The sequence below is a fragment of the Zonotrichia albicollis genome, chromosome 12, assembly GCF_047830755.1.
Source record: "Zonotrichia albicollis isolate bZonAlb1 chromosome 12, bZonAlb1.hap1, whole genome shotgun sequence".
NCBI classification, from domain to species: domain Eukaryota; kingdom Metazoa; phylum Chordata; class Aves; order Passeriformes; family Passerellidae; genus Zonotrichia; species Zonotrichia albicollis.
Window position 1 is genome coordinate 20781848 of NC_133830.1, and position 19431 is coordinate 20801278.

The window sequence follows — 19431 nt, forward strand, 5'->3', positions numbered from 1 at the left end:
TGGAATGAGATGAGCTTTTAGGTCCCTTCCCAGCCAAACCATCCATGATTCTATGATTCATCCCAAGGTTTATCCATATGCATATGTTTTGTTGCTGCAGCAGCTCCCTGGCAGCTCTGAGAACCCCAGCCCCCAAAACAACTTGCAGGGAAACCTCTCTTGGCCTTGCCGTTATCAGGGTGAGCACTGCAACCACAGGGATTCCTTGTGAAATACCCTCCTGCTCATTCCTGCTGTTTGGCTGGATGTGCCTGGAGCCAGCCTCACCTCCCGGGCTCTTTGTCAGGCTGCAGCAGAGCTGGTTGCTGATACCAGTGGATAAAGAGATTCCCCTGTGCTTTCCTGCCAGAGCAGCCCCGTGCTCCTGCCAGCAGGGCTGCAGCACCTGGGGATCGGCAGCTCCTGGGTCAGGGGGAGGTCAGCCAAGAGGATCCCATGGCTATGAGGGGAAAAACAGAAAGGAAATGAGGAAAACTAATAAAACAGAAAGGCCAAATCCAGTGTTGCCTGGTAAGTGCTGTCTTGGGGTCTCTAACACCACTTGGGGCTCTGTGGAGTGTTGGCTTCATGAACTTCCAGCATTGTACCACAGAACTGAAGTTGGGCTCTTTGAAGACCTCTTCCTGAAGGCATTTTCTGAACTACTAACTCAAAAGAAAGTACATAACTTTTTTTTTTATCATCACGACTTTTCTCTTACATCTTTTTCATTCTCTAGGTACAATATATCTGATGTAAAACTTGACAGGAACATGGAATACTGCCCAAAGGTAGTGGCTAGTGATGAAATACCATCCGGTACCTTTTTCTCCCCAGAGATTTGCAGGTTAGACTGACGCACATGTACACCAGTGTGCTCTTACAAACTGCTGTGCTGATTTGGGCTTAGCTAGTGATGCTTGTTTTGCATTAAAGTTTTAATGTGTTCTCTATGTAATTTTGCTCTATGTTGGTATCATGTTGTTTCCAACTTGGATTGCTTCAATCATTTAATGAACATACTGAAGAAATTCTGTTTACAGCTGTCTTGAAAAATCTGGAGAGGCTTTTGCTTCTACTGATGGACCCTGATAAAATATCACTTATGGGACACAAGTTCTATTGCTAGGCCAATGTTCAAGTCAGTGACAAAATCAATAGGTGTTTAAAAAACTGGGTTATTCTGAGTCTCAGGAATATCAAATAACATTTCATAAACAGACAGCATTTCTAATTACAAGTTTATCCTGGGTCACTGCTTTTTAAAAGACCTTTTCTGGATTGACAAACCAGGGAAAAAAGCCGCCAGCTGCCCAGAAAGGGCTGAGAATTGTCTCTGCCAATCTTTCACCTTGGGGAACCACATTTTACTGGGTGCTTTATGGGGGGCTCAAGATTTGCAGTAATGAATTTATTTTTTTTCTGCTAGACTGTTTATAAGTTAAAATAGGAATGTTTCTCCCAAATTTATTAAATCACAATCAAAACTTAAGTTCCTGGGGGAAGGAAGGTTCTTCACACCTGAGAAGAAATGGAGGGATGAATTTCAGACATGTGCTGTGGGTCTGCTGCCATCCTCAGTTATTTTTGGGTAGTGCCTGCCCGAGCACCTTGCTGACACGTTCATTTGATGGGGACAACAAGGCAATGGCTGTGCTGCTTCCCTCTCTAACTAAAGACAAACTGGGAGCTTAAAGGATGACTGAAACAGAACAAACATTAAAAATTTGTAAATACAAGTGAGAAGAAATTAATTCCATAAAGTAAAAAGGGAAATGTGCATGACATCAAGGAAAAAGGACATGTGAGCTTTGTATTAGAAGCATCTTCATTGATGGACATATCAGGCTGTGACAAAAACCAGTCAGAAGTTTCAACAGATGAAAGGCTGGATGAGTTGTAACGAGCCAACATTTGATAGCTTGTATGGGAATTTGGAAAAGAAACTAGGGATATACTATCAGCCCATTGTAGTGCTGGACTAAAAGGGCTCTTGATAGGTTTTGTTTCAAAGTGAATGAAAGTGGGAGGCAAACTGGCTTGCCAAGAGGAATAGTTAGCAATTAATGAAAAATAGCTTTGCTCTTTGTAGGCTTTACAGATGCAAGGATGGGACAAACATTTCTTTGGCCCTGATTCAGCAGGTTCACGGGGGTCACACAATTCACAGCACAGAGCCCTGGCCTGACCTGCAGAGAGCGATCTGCTGGGGAGCCAGGGACCACAGGAAAGCCTTTGATCTCTGTGTGTGCCTGCCAGTTGGCCACTGCTGTGTCAGAAATGCCTCTGCTGTTAGCAGGGAATGTGAGTGTGATAAAGGAGAATTTCTGAGCCTGCTGTATGCAGAACTCCAGCCTCCTCCTGCCTCCAGAACATTCGGTGGCTCCAGAACCAGCTGGATGGTCACACTGCTCTGTATTCCTCCACACACCACATAGAGAAACACACAAAGCCAAGCTCTAAGACCTTCAACGAGCTGGATTAAATCATTGGTGGCCTCAGAGCATTCCTCAGGCTGCATGAGGAGACTCTCATCATTTCTGCCAGCAGTGACAGTGGTGGCTGTGCTGTCCCAGTAGTGCCCACAGTGCAGTCCAGCCTGCAAGGATGGGCACTGTGCAGTCAACCTGCAGCAAGGAAAAGATGGGAAGGTGAGTGTGCCCGGGATTTGCAGGGGGACATGAGGTCGAATGCCCTGAGTGCCCAAAGCGCATTTGAAAGTGCTTGTTTTGATGAGCTGACCATGCAGAATGTCTCTGAGCAGTGAGGAAGAAGAGGTGCAAAACTGAAGGCCAAGATGCTGCAGGTGTAATGAGGCTCCAGCAGCCTCCCCAGGGCTGGAGCTGGGAGCAGGAACAGATCTAAGGGATGTGTTCCCTGCCTGCAGCCAGGGAGGCTGTGGGGAATGTGTGTGCTGCTGGAGGGGAATGAGCTGAGGGGCACAGAGCGGGGGAGAGGGATTGTTTTTGGGGAAAGGAGAGCTGAATGAACTCTCCTGAGGGCTGGAAGGGGTCCCAGAACAGCCCTGCTCAGCTGGGAAAAGTCAGGGTGAGGAGCACGGGGTCTGGTGGGATGGCAGGAGCAGCTCTGGGAATGAGATGATTGAACTGACTGCCAGGGCCTGTTTTCTGCCTCTCAACAACCTCTCCTCTCCAGCTTGCTCCAAGCACAGCCTGATTGCTGAGATCTTGCAGATCGCCGGTTCCTTGGGAATGAGAACCAGACCTGACAGCCCTGGACTTTATTGAAGGCATGAGTATTCTGGTCAAGTACAAGGTAGAGACACTTATGGATGAGTGAAAAAGTGTTGGGGTTTATTTATTTATTTACTTGTGGAGTTGTTCTCTGTTTGCTAAACTGCCTTCCACTCTAAATTTGCCTTGTGACTCTTTGTGGCTGGTTACACCAAAGGATGGGCAAGAGGGTCACTACTGCCTCTTGTGAAACCCCACTGCTGTTCTTGCATAGCAGCAGCATGAACCATGAAGGAAGGCCCCAGCATTTTTGAAATCCAGTCCCAAGGTGACACGGTGCTGGAATGTCTTTCCATTGCACAGTAGCATGGCGAGCTGCTCTGGGATGGAGGTGGAGCAATTTTCTCTGCAGCTCCCCCGGAGCTGGACAAACCACATTTATTTTTCACACCACATAAGAATTTATGGGAAATGTTGACGTGGTCGTGTCTGCCTGTCAAGGGTACAACAGCAGCTTCAGCATTTTTTTGACACAGCTCTTTAAAATCCAACTGTTTACTGACTTGTCATCTCTGTCTTACAGTAAGAAAAGGGTAAGTTTGTTTTGCACTTCAGGGATCTCTTCAGATAATCTCATCTCCTTAGTTATGAATAAAATGAGGTGTGATTTTCACACGTATATATCCAAACTGCAGCTACCAGCCTGTCCCTCATGTTCCAGGAGCAATGCCTCCAGCTCATACATCGCTTTCATATTTTTATGGATTTTTATAGCAGTTTTCTTTCCATAACAGGTACAGAAATCTGAGCCTACATTCCTGTGTACTGTATATTGCATTATAAACAGGAACTCATTTCTCTGGGCATTACATTCAGTTTAAGAAACAATGTTCTTACTGCAGCCAGGATTGCCAAGCAAAATATTTGCATATATACTGCTCTGTCAGCCTGGCAGTTGGAGTAGGGTGATGGAAGCAGAGCCACAGCATTTACCTTTGTTAAGCAGCAAGAAAGAGGATTTTATACATGAAAAGCCTAGAAAGGATTGAGAAGAGAGGGCTGAGGCTCAGGGTGGTAAATGTCTGAGAGACTTACTATAGGAACTTGGCTGGAATTAGAGAAAACCAAAAATTCAGATCAGCCTCCAAGATAAAATCCTTGAGGAGGGGTGCAAAGGCTGGAAAGTGAGACTGGGGCTAAAGCAGGGAAATGAGAGAACCAAACCAAACCTTTGGTTTGGCTCTGTCAAAGCTTTTGCCTTTTATCTAGTCAGTCTAAATAACTGTGGAAACCTAACAGTGATGCTGCAATTCTAATAATCACCTGAATTTTCATGTGAAATAGTTTCTGGTTCTCATTGCTGAAATGTATTAAATTAATTAAATGCATTAAAAATATTTAAGTTTATTTAAAGGCCTGCCTAGTTTCTGAAGGTGCCCATTGGTAAAGGTACAATTCCAGTCCATGGTGGTTGCCCTGTCCTCTCCTCCCTCCCAACAATTCAGCCCCAAGAGCTTCAGCAGACAGAGCTTGGGATGGTTTTCATTATACAGAAAGGCTTAAGGAAGGTTTTTCTACACATCTTTACAGCTATGGGATGTCCAGGAAAGAATCCAGCTTGGCTTTCAGATCCCAGATTTGAATCTGTAGTCCTAGCAATAAATAAAAAGGCAACAATGCCCCAGTGAACTGAGCATGCATTATCATTTCCTATGGATTCCCAGGGCGTTATGAAACCCCATCAGGCCAGCTTCCCAGTGTCCAACTGGAACTGCACTGGGAAAAAGCAGTCACTGACAGGAGTTTGGAGCGGAACCAAAGGCTCTGTGCACAATGGGCCCTGTGGGATCAGGTGCTGCACAAAATACACTGCTGCAAAATACTTTTGAAAAGGCCCAAATTTACCCATTATTTTGGAAATACTGATACAAATTCATGTGTGTGTCCTCAGCACAGAATGTCAGTAATTACTGACCCCACACTAATGATTGTGAAGGGAAAGGGAAATGGAGGTGAGTGTTCAGTCACTGGCAAGTAATGGCTCTTTTTTTCTGGTTATTTCAGCAAGAAAGCACAGCAGACGCTAAAATTCAGGTACCTGCTGCCATCCTCCAGCTGTGTGGCAGCTGTCTGCACTGTGACACAACCACATGAGCACCTTGGAGGGTGCCCAGCTGACAGACACTGCCAGTGGGGCAGCCTGGTGAGTGTCATCTTACCAAAAACCAGCAGGAGCGAGACAAAACATGCAATTCGTTAAGTAACCCCTATGACCTTCTGAGCTCCAAAACCGCTTCAAGTCTGAGGGGTTCTTTGATTAGAAGGAGGGTTTGAGTTAGAAGGAATCCTGTGGTTTGACAGAGCAGAAGGAAGCAGGGCTGCAGGTCCCCAGGCAGAGCTGCACTGCACGGGCAATGCCTGGAGGTGCAGACAGTGCCAATGTGCCTGTGGACAGCTCTCTGGGAAAAACTTTGTTTCAAATTCTAAATCAACACAAATAACTGGTGTGAGTGAGTTTCAGGAGCTGTGCAGCCTCCCGTGAGCGGGTGTGTGTGTCAGAGATGCCTGCTGAGGACCCTCACTGTCACACACCAGGTGAGCCCGCAGGGACCAGGACAGCCTCAGCTGCTCCAGCCACAGCCACGGCTTCCTCAAGGGGCACCAGGCACCTCCAGTATTCTGTGGGCACCCGTGAAATTAGGCATTTGGAAAAACTTGATAATACGAGAGCACACTGGAACATTTCTTGGATCAGGCTGCTGCATTACTCATGTGTCATTAATTCTCCAAATATTAAGGGAACATTTCCTAATACTCTCCATTAAAGAGACACAGAACAGCTTGCTCAGGTTAAACCGTGATGTCAGACACACCCTTGGCCAGGAGGGGAGGGAGAGCCCCAGGTGGGGCTGCTGGAGTGAGGGAGCCTGGCTGTGCTCACACATTTCACACTGCAGGCTGCACATGTGCATGTTTGACCAGCCCCACCTGCAACATCTCATTGTTGCTGCTCACATTGCCTCTGGTGTCACAGCAGACCAATTTAATGCTCTTTCTGGCATTCCATCTATAAGTAAAACCACTGCTAACTTTGCCTCAGTTTGCAGAGAACAGGGCCGTAGCACTGATGGCATTGACACTGCAGAGTCGCTACCTCTGGGTTTTAGTTCCTGCCATTCTGGTGAGATTCTCCTCTTTTCCAGGCTTAGAGCTGCCCTGGCACTTTCACTGCATTTCTTACTGCCATGCCAGAAGCACAAACAGAATGTCAAGTGAGCCTCATTTCCTCTCCTCTCTATGTTGGTCCATAATGATGCTACCCACTGCTTTACTGCTCGTGTCCCAGCTCCTGTGAAACTGATGGCTGTGCACAACACTTCAGAACTGAGAGAAGTTGGGGGCGTTTCAGCAACCAACTGCTTTATTAGGTTATTTTTCTGCATGGGTGAAACTCCCCCCTGCATTTTGAGGTCATCTATTAAGATGGAGTGTGGAATTGGTAAATGACAGAAGAAGGGACCTCGGGGAGAGGCTGCTGTGAGTTCAGCATGCGTTCCTACTGCCAGAAATGTGTCATATTTCATGGCTTTCTCCAGTTTTTAGATGCTTTGTAGGTAGATACCTATTTCATTACAGCCCTAGATGGACATGGAAAGCAACAAAAATGGCAAGGGCTATGTAGGTAATGAGGGAAATCGGCTAAAGGTGACTTGCTGTGCCCCGGAGGCTGGAGCTCTGCAGCACATGGGACCTGCCAGGAGCTGCCTGTCTGCCCAAGAGTGGAGAGCTTGTGCCTTTGGGATCTGCCTAGGATGGAAGCAGTGATGTGTGCAAACCCAGCCACCCCTGAGGAAATGCTCAGAACTCTGCTTTGCCCCTCTGAGCTGAGTGGGAATCGGTCTCTGAGCATTGCCCAGCTCCCACGGACTGCAGGCTCCTGTGAGCACCCCGAGCTGGTGGAGCCTCTGGGTGGGAGATGCAGAAGCAGGAGGCAGCAGGGAGTAGGATGGGTTGGATAAGCCATGTAATCCCTGGGCCACAGGGACATTCCTTCAGCAGCAGAGTGAATTTTGCTGTAAAAACTTATCATCTTCATTTGCCCTTGCATTTAGAAGACTTTAGTTTGGAGGGTGTGGTTTTTTCTTTTTTTTTTTTTTTTTTTTTTTTTTTTTTTAATATATTGTAGTGGAATTACTTGTTATAGATATCCCTGCTGGCTATATGAAGAAATCTGAAAGGAAAGTATCTCTGCTTTTGGGAGCTGCTGGCTCTTTGTCACAGCACCAATTTCTTGAAACACAACCAGTTTTCTATTTAATCCTTCTCATGTGTTACTTTTCTTTATGCTGCAAAGTTTTACTTTTTATGGAAATGATGCTCTTGTGTATCATTACAAAGCAGACTTTAAATCAGAAGATAATTTTGGCGACTTACCAGATGGAATTTGGGAGGCACAATGAGGGCAGGTGAAAAGCTAGAAAGCCCCAGTGGCAGGGGGTTTGTAGAGCTTTTAAACCAACTCTCCATCACTACAACCTGCTGCACAGTTAAAGCTCCTCAGCAGCAATGCAACTACAGTAAGATAAGGTGAGAGACTCCAATGTGAAATCTGGAGGTGGAGGGGAAGGCTGTTCAGCAGCACTTGATGAGCCAGGAAATTCAGTTGCTGCAGTTTTCAACCATTTCCTCATCTCTGGCATGTCAGGTGGGCGCTAATGCTTCCACGGTGCTACCAGCACAGGGATTTGCTGTGAAGAAGGAGAAGTCTGTGCCAGCAGCAGAGGCCCAGGGGGTGCAGGGTGGTGTGGAGGGGTCCTGCCTCCAGATCTGTCATCGCCCAGGCTGCAGGACTGGTGAGAGGAGAAGTACAAATAGCCATGGAAGCAGTAAAGTAAACAATTTATATGGAAGGTCAAATCTGCTTTATTGTTTTTATCAGTTGGATTAGGGTGAAAAATGAGACATGCTGGGAGTGCTCCTGCAAATGCTGCACAGGTCTGGGGCTGTGAGCAGCACACAACGCCCAGGCCACCGGGCCTGCCAGGGTCCAGGGGGAGTTTGGACAGTGCTCTAAGCTCTGCTGGGAATCCTGTGCAGGACCAGGAGCTGGACTTGACATTCCTCATGTGTCCCTTCCCGCTGAGGACTCTTTATGACTCTCTGACTTGCCAAGAGGTGAATTACCCACATATTTCCAGGGTTGTGGGCTCAGCCTGGAGTGTTAAATGGCTGTGGCAGAACTTCCTTAGCGCAGACAGGTGCTTTGTTTCCTCAGTAGCTTTTCCAAGCATCACTTCTTCCTTCCCCACCTTCTCTCTGTGTGCTCTGAGGCTGTTGAACATATCTAAGCATACAGATTTTTAATGTGTCCCAGGAGCTGGCTTAGTCATTTAATGAATTTATGTATCTCTAGCTCTTTTTCTTCAGGGAAGAGGTAAAATATCTGCTATTCTGTCACTATCAGAGCCATGATCCTGTGGAACTCACTGAGGGCATCAGGGAACCTGCAGAGACATCAATGGCAAACTGTCATGGAGCTTAAACCAAAGCTGGAGGTGGCCATGGTGTTAGCGTTCAAAAACACATAATCACGGGGGATTATATGTGGTGCTTTTTATTAAAGAGCTCTGGGAATCAGGGTATTACCCAAATCTGATTCCGACCATACATGTGAAACGATCATGTTTTATACTCTGTCGTTATATAACTTTCATGTTAATTATTAAACTTATATTGTTCTGTTGTATACATAGATTTAGCCCCCCTTTGAATTTCCAACATAGTTTCTCATTATTCTTATTATGGTTATATAATAATTATATTTAATTACTAAACAATCATCACATCTAACAATTATGTAATTTATCATACTGCTTACGCAGGTGCAGTTGATCTGGGAAAACACAAAGCTTAACATTTTAGATTCTTAATGAGACCCATATGGCTGTGCAGTCAAAGAAGAGTGAACTAAATGCATGCAAGAGCCAAAAAGCAGGTGAATGAACCACGACAGACATCCTGAAATCATGTTTAAAATGCAAATATTGATATTTCTCAGGCTTTTCTCCCATATGTAAATCACATCTGAATAAGATCTGGTAGAAGAGAACATATTTTGCCTTTGAGCTCAGACACAAACAAAGCAAACCCAACTGGAGAAAACTCCTAGAGGCTGCCGTGATTCCTGGAGACCACAGGCAGCTGGGAGTCACAAACCAGACTTGCCATCACGATGGATGCTGAGCCTGAAAGTCATTTACATGCAAATCTGCACAAATTAATCAGAGGGGTTTTTCTCCTGAAAATGCAAGCTACATCTTTTTCTCCTGGGATCAAACTGCAAATGTTGGGTTTGGGGAATCCAGAAACAATTGCAGTCAGAAAGCACTTCAGTACCAGAGAAATTATCCTCTTTCTTCTGTTTCCATATTACTTGCACGGAAGAGAAAAAAAGAAAAGAGAAACAAATCACCAGCATTAATGAGCTTGCTATTATTTTTCAGTAAAGGTGTAACTCAGAGAGAATTTTCACTCGTTTGGGAAAGGTTTGGGCTACTCATGGTGATGTACTTGCTGTGAAAGCAGGGCTTATGGGTGCTGCTGCTTGTGATTGAGAATTGAATTGTGGATTTGGGGCCAATAGGCTTTAAGGTCCCTTCCAACCCTAAACCTTCTGTGATTCTGTAATTCTACAGTATACCACACACCTGGGTTATGGGAGCAAGCTGAGGGTGTAAATAATGTTTGGCTCCAGAGCAGTCAGATGGGTTTTTTAATCTGCTTTTCTTCTCACATACATGTATTTTTGCCTTTTTTTGGTATTCTTATTTTTCTGACCACCCTTTCAGGGAACAGAAAAAAGAAAGACACCCTTTTCTTTGGCTTCCCTTTGGACTATGTTCCTGAAGGGCACCAAGCTGTGAGTACTCATCAGATTGAGCGCAGCTGCCAGTGCCCCCTCAGCTGGAGGCTGTGCTGGGCAGGTGTGCACAGCTGACAGAAACAGACTCTGCACCCAGCACCCACAGCAGCAAGGGATGGAAATGCTTGGAAAAGACATTTGTGGGTTTCATCCGAGCAGAGATCCTCAAAAAACACAGTTTCAGGCTGGTAGCCTGCTGTTGATAGACTTCCTGAATGTTGAAGTGGGAAGGTAGAGCTTTAAAGGTATGAAATGATAGTAACTGAAGCTGAAATGGAGAAATTGAGTGTAGAAAGAGCTATGCTCGTAAGCACCAGCTAGGGCCCTGGCTCCCAGCTCCTCTGCATGATCTGATTACACAAGTTGTTGTTGTGGTTTGAGTTTGTTTTGTTTCTATCTCTGCTCTTCTGGGATTTGACCATATTGCAACATCTCCAGCTTGGTGCCTGCTGCAAAGGGCTCCTTGTGGTCCACAGTGCTCCTCTAATCACTGAAATATGACCCAGCACGTGGGCTTAGGGACCGTGCTCCAAGGGTGACCTGAGTACTGCTTATCAGACCCTTCTCCAGCCACATGTGGCACTGCCCTGAGCTGGCACGGGCTGCCAGGCCAGTACACCCCATGGAGGGCCATCTCCTCCCATCATATCATATATCATATATCATATATCATATATATAATATATATTATATATTATATATTATATATTATATATTATATATTATATATTATATATTATATATTATATATTATATATTATATATTATATATAATATCAATCATATAAATCATATCATATCAATCATATGTCATATTGAACATATATCAACCATATCATGTCACAGCATATCATAGCATATATATAATATCATATCATATCATATCGATCATATCATATATCAATCATTTCATCATATCATAGCATAGCATATCAATCATATCATATCATATCTTATCATGGTAAATGCATTATTAGATCACAACAGTTGCTCATATCTCGGTTTTAGCAGGTGAAAGGAAATCCCCTTCCTCCAGATTAAGGGAATTGAGATGGGAGTGTTATTCCTGCTCCATGAGGACTACAGCAAAGGCTTTTTTTATGGTTCAGGGTAGAGGAGAATATTTGCATTTTCCTGTTTCTTCTCACGCACCCAAAAGGTTCGGTTTGGGAGCTGATATTAACCAGCCTCATGAAGTGCACCATATGTTTTAGTATTTTTTAATTACTGTAGCCTTTACAGCCTCAGCTAAATGTCATACTTAGTGCTTTGTTTTACAATTAAATCTCTCCTTTGGGGAGATCCTAAGATCTTTTTCTCTTGTCATCTGTGAAGTGTAAAGAAGAACCACAAATTTACATTACTCTAGGCAAACAGTTCTGTTTGGAAAATAAACTTCAAACTATTATTATATCAAGATGCTTTTTATTAAATGCTGTGTTGACGCCACATAACAAGAATGTAGGTGATAAAGGATATTTTCACTCTTTCTTCATTGCCTTGCATAAGGCAAAGTGGTGGTTTATTATTTGAAGATAAAGGTCTACACAGAATTTTAAAAAGCCAGTACCAGCTCAGGTCTCCACACGTTCTAAAGATCTCAGTGCTAAAAGGATGAATTTACATCTCGAGCAGACTGTTGGTTATTGCTGAAGGACTTGAATCTATTCACAGCTCTCTCCCGCTCCTCAAACCCACACACTCTTTCTGCAGAGAGCTTTTTTGCCCACAGATAAGACTCATTAAAACAAAAAATAAAAGAATTCTTAACTGACAGCAAGGTAGCTGTTAAATGTAGCCCTTCTGAGCCTCTGCTGGACCACTTATGGCAAAACAGTTCCTGGATTCCTGGTGGGAATTGAGTGTCCTTGGCTCCAGAGGATCCCCCAGCTGCTCCCAAGCTCTGGTTGAACACCTGAGCTCCCTTCTGTGCTCAGGATTCCCCACACCTTGAGGGCATCCCCTGGGGTGGGGGGGTATGTAGGGTGCTGGCCCCGGAATGGCTTTGTCTGGACTGAGGAGCTGCGGCCACTCTCATCACAAATGTCACCAGGCTTGTAATTCCTGACTACACTTTGTGCTACTCTTTGTGTAGATAACACTGAAGAGGGAAATATCCATTACCTCTTCCAGTTTCTCTGTGAGTGGTGCTAATTTGCCACAGAAGCATTAGCATTGCAGTTTGGGGGGAAAACAGTTTAATTTATTGCAGATTAAAATAGAGGTGGTCAGAAACAAAAACGCAAAAAACACCTTCTGCCCCCTCCTTTCTCCTGAGTGTCAGTGGGCTGCTCTGACACTTCTTTCCTCACAGCCCCGTGGCATTTTAACCTTTCCCAGCTCCCTCAGCCTCGGGAACAAGGGAAAGGGATCATTTTTGTGTGTGGAAACCATAAGAAATGGAAACTGCCACACTGCTCTGAAGGTGTTTCCAAAGAAAAAAGCAAGAAAGCAGCGTGGCCAGAGGGGTCTGTGCTGATGAGCAGCTACCCCAGGGCTGTTCAGATCTCACCTTAAGGACAACAATAAACAAACACAGATTTCTCCATGACCCTTTATTTTTCCCAGAGATGTTCATGGCCTACACTGGAGACCACTGGAGTGGGACCTGTGGGCAGCAGGGATCTGCCCAATGCTGCCTGAAAACCTTTCCAGAGCAGCACTGGCCCAGAAACTGGAACGTGCTGGGGAAACAGACTGGGCTATTACGGGTCAAACCCTCACTACAGTGCGGGTTTTTTTTTTATTTATTTATTTTTTCTTTCTGATGGTTATAACACTAATGGGCTACATTTTTCATTCTCTCTGGCACTTCTAATGAGAAACAGGGATATAGGAATATCCCTAAACAGTTTACATGTGTGCTCTGAATCTCAAAGTAAACACCCAGCCAAAGTTGAGGAGGGAGCCTGGAGACAGCTGTGGAAGGGGCGTTGCTGCAGTCTGATTTATGGGGTCAGCTATTCCCTTCAGCAGGAATGGGAGCCATGTCCAAGGCAATCATGGGTTGGCTGTGGAGCATGAGCTAACCAGGGCTGCACAGCATCCCAGCCCTGTTGTATTCCTGCACAGCAGCATCCATAAATTCAGCAAGGAATTTAGTGCTGTATGTGGATGTCTCTCGCATGGATCCAGCCCCAGTGCTGCAGTTTCAGCTACGGTGGAAAAACAGAAATTGAAACATTGCAGTTGGGTTTTCCAGAGCAGGTAACATTAGGAGTCATTTTTAACTTTGAACGGAGATGATTTTGTGTGAACTGGGTATATTTGTGCAGGATGAGATGTCCAAATAGTCCCTGTGGGGCTTGTGAGCTGGTTTTGTTCAGAACTTGGCTGTCTGTGTGTCTGTGCTGCCCAACAACAGGGATGTTTGCCTCATGAGATGATAACTTTCACATGTTGTTAGAGATCCATCACAGCACAAGTCAGAACTAACCACCTCACATGGCCTTCAGCTTTCCAAGATTTAATCAGCAGGTTTCCAGGCTGGTTCAAGTTTTTATTAGCTCCACACCTTATCCAATTTGCAAAGCCTCTAATGTGAGGCCTTCCTTCTGGCTGGAGGAGGGAGCTGGTCTGCCAGCACTCAGTGACTGTCACCCCTTTTCCCACAGCACTCAAAACACGGCTTTGCTTTCTGCTTCGGATCATTTGCATTTTCAAAGAAGTGGGGCAATAGCGGTGACAATAACTGCATATTCAATAACACCACTTTAGTTTCTATCCCAGTTGGTTTATTTTAACAGAAAACCGGTTTTCTGTGGCAGAGGTGCTGCAAGCCTGAGGCTGGGATAGCATCAAAGAGCAGCTTATGCACATTGGGATATCTTCATGACATCTGGGGAAGTAGCCATTCTGGTAGTTTATTTGTGTAGTAGGTATTTATTACCATTGCAGGATGTTGCCTGGCCTCAGACCCTGCATTCTTGGCCTCAGTGCAAACATTTTTATTTAAGCCATTCACCAGAGGAAAACAATTATCTGTGACGAGTAATTTTAAGGGTTTGTGCACTCCTTTGTCAATGGGACCTTGTTGTACCTTCCAGCTTGCCAACGACCCACACTCACAGGCAGCAGGTCTCTGCCTGTGTGGGCTGAGCTGGAAATCTCAGCAGTGACAGCCCCTCCATGAGCTGTGTGTCACCTGGCTGGGCTCACAGCAGGCTCCTCTCCAAAATGCAGGTGCTGCTTGTGACAGACTCGTGTGTGAGTCCTGTGTGAGGACAGAGCAGCACCCGGGCTGGAGGGGATGAGACAAAGCCACAGCCTCATGAAGGAGGTGCTGTGAAGTGCTGCTGGGATTTGAGATCCTGCTGCAGAGCAGGGAGCTGGGCAGGCTTAAGCAGCGTTTCCCTCTGTGTTTGTGAGCACTGGGATGAGACAGAGGTAGTCCTGCTCATGATTTGAGTGGTTTTTAAGGGCTGATGTTTCTGGCAATTTTCTGGTAGTTCAGTGAGTGGGCAAAGGCAGCAGGGAACTCCAGACAGCAAAGCAGAGCTTGGAGATGAGACTTGAGGTGCAGTGAAATGCAGAAACAGCAGATGGAAATCACACCTCACCTCAGGGATGAAAACACAATCCACTCATTTTGGGTGGGTAATGGAGTGTGTTACAGGGGAGGTGAACTCGCAGCTGGAATCCAGGTGGGAATACCCAGGCTCAGAATGTTGCCTTTACAAACTTCTAGACTTCCTCCTGCTTCCTCTCTCCGCCCTCTCTGCATCCCTTCTGGCTTTCCCACCAGAGTCTCTCCTGTGCCCTGTCCTCTGCCATACCCAGCTGACAGATCTCTGCACCCACAGAGGATCCTGCTGATGGAGCAGGGCTGGGCGTGGGTGCAAAAAAGCCACATAAAAACAGCCCACACAGAAAGAGCCCGTGGGCTCTGGGTCCTGGCTGGCAACCTTAAATGTTTGTAACGTTCTGTTGAAATGATTTTTCAATGTTTTATCCTTTCTAAATTAGGAGCATGTTTCAGAGTCATAAGGGCAGTCATGGTGGCTCCATGGGATGCAGCCTGCTGGTGGCCACTCTTATCTTGGATATTTGCTTTGTTTACAACCTGCGTGTAATGTGCTGCAGCAAATCTAAAGTGGGTTTTGACAGTCTGCATTAGTCAGCTCATCCACCATGGAAAGAACCAGAGCTTCCCCTGTTCTTTGAAAACTTTCAAGGTCAATATTGACAGTTTCAAAAGAGAAAACAATAAGAAGAAATGTGTTGTTTCAGTCACATCTTCAAGTTCCTCACTCTCAAAATGTTCAGGTACAGAGGATCCAGTGAGAGGAACTGGGATGGCCAGGGAGAAATGGGAGATAGACTGGGAAAAATCACCACTCTGCCTGCTCACTGCACACCTGCATGGCTGTCAGACTTGAGCCTCTGCTGTGTGTTTGGAAATCAGTCCAAGTTAAAGCGGGTCTGACATGCCTGGTTTGGGTTTCTTGGCAGCTTCACGTGTGACAAAGCTGAAGGTAACCAGCTGTGCGGCAGCAGGAGGGCTCACCTTGGCTGTCCTTGCAGCCTTTGCCACCTCCTCACTGAGGTGACATCTGCTGGTGTCAGATGCTGATTTCCATCAATTACTAGGGGTGGAAAAGTTTGAGAACCAGGAGCAGTTTCAAGTCAGGTTCCAAGACAGGGATAATTTTTGTGCTATTTCTCTTGAAGAGCCTTTTGATGTTAGATTTGGGTACATTTCTCAGACACTGGCAGTAAAATGTAAGAATCTGAAGGAATACTTTATCAAATGCAGCTTTTAAGTGCCCTTGCCTTGCCAGTACAGTAAATTAATGACAAGTCACTGTCAAGCATGCTCGCTCCTGGCTTGAAGAATTAGACTTTACTCTGTTTCACATGTACAACCTGATTTCCTCTCAGGGTTGAATGGGTGCTACACTGCTACACTGCTACACTGAATGGGTGTAGCAGAGAGTAAATGTGACCAAATACCTGCAGAAAAATTGGCTGATGATAAGGAATGGGAGATAGTTTCCCTCCTAAACTGTGGTTTTCTTTCATTCAGAAATGCTGGGTATTTCTAGTTAGGCTCACTTGATTAAATCCTGGTTGTATTAGTTCTTCAGTGTCACCTGAAGTGAAAGCAAAATATTTTAAGTGATCTTATGTGGTTAAAAATATGGCTCAGAACCAGAGTAATTACTGTGGGTACTTTTCACACTGCAGGAATCTTCTCCTGTGAGCATCTTCTTTACCTTTTCCCTGTCACAAGTTCAACTCTGCAGGTCGCAGCAAACCTTTACAAGTTGTAGTGATGAGAAATCCCCAGAATGGTGAGAGCTGTTCTGCACGGCCTCAGAGTATGCACGGACTGTAATGGATTTGTTTGGATTGAGCTAGTTGATTTCTCTTGTATGAAATGTGCTAGAATAGTGACTCTCTGGTATTCTAAAGCAGCAACATCTGCTGAAAGCTTTTCCTGTGTGAGCTGTGCATTTCTTATGTTTCTCAACCATACACTGCAATGAAAGGCACGCTGTGGAGTGGCCTGACTTTGGCCAAGGGGCATTGTTTTCTGTGGCTTTGTGACATCTTCCCAAATTCTGAAAAACCGTGGTTGGATGAGGACACGCAAACAAATATTTCAGTCTGAGCCTGCTCTGCTCCATGGCTATTCAACCAGAACAGCACCACTTTAAAGTGGGAATGCCAGAGCCATGTGGAAGGGAGGAAAAGATTTGGCAAATTTGGGTCCTACAATTTACAGGGGCAGAAGAAAGGGGCAGAGGACACTGGGGGTGTTGTTGCACTGGTCTGCAAGTTGGAAATTGTTGCTTAGGAATCACTAGAGACCCTTTTTTTTGTTTTGTTTTGTTTTAATCATCTCTTAGCTCTGGAATTTTAAAATGGCACATCTCTCTTCTGGTTTGGTGCCACTTCTGTGGGGCTTTTGTTTGGGAAATAAGTTGTTTCTAGGTGGGTCAAGGATTAACCACCCCATGTACAGAGGTCTCTCTGTGCTCTGATTCCCTGTCTGTCCCTTGGGACAGTGCTACCCTCTCTCCTTTGGTGCACAGTGCAGAGCTCAGAGCTTCAGGAGAGTTGGACATGCAAAAAAAAAAAAAAAAAAAAAAAAAAGAAAGGCTGTATTCAAGTCCAACTTTTCTCCTGAAATCAGATTTCCAAAGAGTTAGTTGTGCTTTCCAAAGCTAGTCCCTGAGTGGGTATGTGCTTATCCCACCCATGAGGATGGCTGTGTGGATTCACACGACCTGCCTTATCCTTTCAGTCCCCAGACAATGTTGTCGGTTTTCTTTCATTCGGAAATTATGGATATTTCCATTTAGCCTCACTTCATTAAATCCTGGATGTATTAGTTCTTCAGTGTCACTTGAAGTCAATGCAAAACATTTTAAGCGATCTTATGTTGTTAAAAATATGGCTCAGAAACAGAATAATTTTTTTTCTTGGACAAATTAAGTGAAAGCACTGCCTGACAACAGGCCACCAGCATAGGGCTCCAATTTTTGGGTTAGGTTTAGGACTTCCTGAATTTAACCAGGTGTGTGGTGCCCTGGTGAGGTGCAGCGTGCACCCCCTCTTTGATATGAGGAAGGATTTGGGAGCCTGAAAGTACCTCCCATGTGCATCAATTGGTCTGATGAGAGAATTTAAACCTACCTACAGACTTTACCTTGCTTAGGGCATCATGGCTTTAACAAGAAAAGCTGCTGCTGGATTGATTTTTGGGAGTCTCCTGTAATTCCTGGTTCAGTTTTATCACAGTCCTGACTCCTTTGGTCTCTCCTGGTGTTCCTCAGACACACAAGGAACACACAGGTGGCAAGTGTGGGCTCACTGTCAGCTCAGTCCCAGTCCCAGTGCAAACCCCAGACAAAGCATTGCCCCAGCTCTGCTCCTGCTGCAGTGGGGCCAGCAAGGGGCACTCACAGGCTCACCACACAACTCACACAATTTTAGGGGACTGTGACCCTGCTTTCAGAGCAGCAGTGCTCACACTGCATCTCCACTCGTGGAGAGAGAAATCAGAGTCCTCTGCTCCTTCTGTGCTTTCATTTTTCTTCCAGATGAAATTCAAGACTGTGTAGGAACATTTTGGGAGGGCTGATTGTTTGCTGACAAAGTAAATAGCATTTTTCTCCCTGGCTAAAGTTACACAATGATTTTGTGTAGTTAGTCCATCCCTCAGGGTGTCCAGCAGCAATCGGCAGGACCCTTCCCACATACACTGCAGCATCACACAATAACACAGTCCCACTTTCCCAAGCACTGGCTGTGATGGAGACAGGATACCACATTTCAGAAATGGAAACTCTTACCCTGCTACTTTTCCCTAATTGTATGCACATTTTGTCTGTGCAGACTTCAGTCTTGCCTGTGAATGGGAGTTGAGAGCCAGGACCAGCTCCAAAGTTTCCTCAAATGTTGCATTTACAGTGTCATAGATCGGGCTGGGCTGACTTTGCTGTGAGGAGGAGGAAGGTGACCAAGCACTGCAGGGAGCTCCCAGCCCTGACTGCAGCAGTGGATTCTGCTGCATGCCTTGGCTGCTGGGGATGCAAAGCCGGCAGCCGGGCCGTGGATGCTCTGGTGCCTCCACCAGCTGTTTGCAGCTGTGCCTAGGCCCAGGCCAGGCCGGTGCTGCTGGCTGGGCAGGTGGCCTCGGTGGGACACTGCCGTGCTCCTGCTGCTCTGCCCTGCTGGCTTGGGCAGCTCCGACGGGCACCAAACAGGGTCTCTCCTTCCCATAACCAAATGCTCGGGAAGACAGAGAAGCCCTTCGGTGTGAGAACATCCCAGCAGTGTCTCAGAGCTCCAGGGCTGGCCTGAGGGCCCAGCTGGAACCAGCAGGTACTGAGGGGACAGAGGGGCAGGGGGAAGCCGAGCCTGGTGCCCCAAGGAGGTGGCAGAGCTCTGGATCCAGGACAGGCGGCTCCCTCTGGCTGAGCCCCCTGGGCTCACAGGCACGGCCGTGTCTGGCAGGCAGCAGCACCGGCCTCACTCCCGAGACCCTCTGAGCAGGGATGCTTTCCCGATGACATAGTGTTTGTTGCAGGGACTTGGTTCGTCCCAGGGACTTGTCTCTAATTTATCCCAGGATGGGTTTCTATAAACAGTCGCTATTGTCACACGACAACAACGGGACGCTCTCGATGAGCAGATCGGGCTCTGAGCACCGAGCGCTTCCCTGAGGGCTTACGGCCAGGTGAGTTTGGGGCTGCTTACATCTCAGTAAGCAGCTGTGGGACGAAAAGAAATTGAAAAGCCTTTATAGTACAACCTCGAAACCACCTTTAGTCGACAGAGCGGCGTTAACCTGGGCAGAGCCAGGTGAGGCCCCTCAGCCCCGAGGCA

The 19431-nt window shown here is 46.0% G+C and overlaps 1 protein-coding gene across 4 annotated transcripts in view; it reads left to right on the forward strand.

The window, feature by feature from the left end:
* The first annotated feature begins 337 nt into the window (after positions 1-337).
* FBLN2 (fibulin 2) overlaps positions 338-19431 on the forward strand; it is a 117613-nt gene continuing 98519 nt past the window's right edge. Inside the window, exons 1-3 of one of the 4 annotated variants that reach the window (XM_074550179.1) lie at positions 2229-2630; positions 3136-3255; positions 5238-5376. The gene's annotated coding sequence lies outside the window, so the exon portion shown is untranslated. Of the gene's footprint in view, positions 511-2228; positions 2631-3135; positions 3256-5237; positions 5377-19055; positions 19283-19431 lie in introns of those variants that run through there. The other 3 variants (XM_074550178.1, XM_074550182.1, XM_074550181.1) reach the window with 3 other exon arrangements.